This window comes from Sapajus apella, unplaced genomic scaffold (assembly GCF_009761245.1).
Source record: "Sapajus apella isolate SASKATOON/1434 unplaced genomic scaffold, GSC_monkey_1.0 scaffold21, whole genome shotgun sequence".
Lineage (NCBI taxonomy): Eukaryota > Metazoa > Chordata > Mammalia > Primates > Cebidae > Sapajus > Sapajus apella.
In genome coordinates this window covers 2,455,894-2,457,033 of record NW_022436961.1, presented here as the reverse complement: position 1 = coordinate 2,457,033, position 1,140 = coordinate 2,455,894, and positions in this window count along the sequence as shown.

Here is a 1,140-nt window from a genome sequence, read left to right as displayed (position 1 = left end):
CGTTGGCTCAAGCCTGTAATCCCAGCACTGTGGGAGGCCGAGGCGGGCGGATCCCGAGGTCAAGAGATTGAGACCATCCTGGTCAACATGGTGAAACCCCGTCTCTACTAAAAATACAAAAAATTAGCTGGGCATGGTGGCGCGTGCTTATAATCCCAGCGACTCAGGAGGCTGAGGCAGGAGAATTGCCTGAACCCGGGAGGCGGAGGTTGCGGTGAGCCGAGATCGCGCCATTGCACTCCAGCCTGGGTAACAAGAGCGAAACTCTGTCTCAAAAAAAAAAAAAAAAAAAATAAGTAAATTAAATAAATAAATACACACAACGGGGCTGGCCACAGTGGCTCATGCCTGTAATCCCAGCACTTTGGGAGGCTGAAATGGGTGGATCACTTGAGGTGAGGAGTTCGAGACCAGCCTGACCAACATAGTGAATACTCCACCTCTACTAAAAATACAAAATAAAATAAAATAAAATTAGCCAGGCATGGTGACTTATGCCCGTAATCTCAGCTATTTGGGAGGCTGAGGCAGGAGGTTCGCCTGAACCTGGGAGGCAGAGGTTGCAGTGAGCCAAGATCATGCCATTGCACTCCAGCATGGGCAACAAGAGCAAAAACTCCTTCTCAAAATAAATGCATACATACATACATACGTATATACAGTGGAATATTAGCCCTAAAAAAAGGAAATTCTGATGCATGCTACAACATGGATGAATGTGTTAAGTGACACCGTGTTAAGTGAAAGCCTCAGTGCCCCAAGGATTACAGGCATTAGACATCACCCCCAGCCTTGAGGAAAAATTTCTGAAGATTCACAATAATAAGAATATATTTAACACCACCGAACTGTACACTTAGAAATGATTAAGATGGGCCAGGCACAGTGTCTCATGTCTGTAATCCCAGCACTTTGGGAGGCCAAGGTGGGTGGATCACCTAAGGTCAGGAATTTGAGACCAGCCTGGCCAATATGGTGAAACGCCATCTCTACTAAAACTACAAAATTTAGCTGGGCATGGTGGTGCGCGCCTGTAATGCTAGCTCAGGAGGCTGAGGCAGGAGAATCGCTTGAACCCGGGCAGGAGAGATTGCAGTAAGCCAAGATTGCACCACCGCACTCCAGCCTGGGTGACAGAGT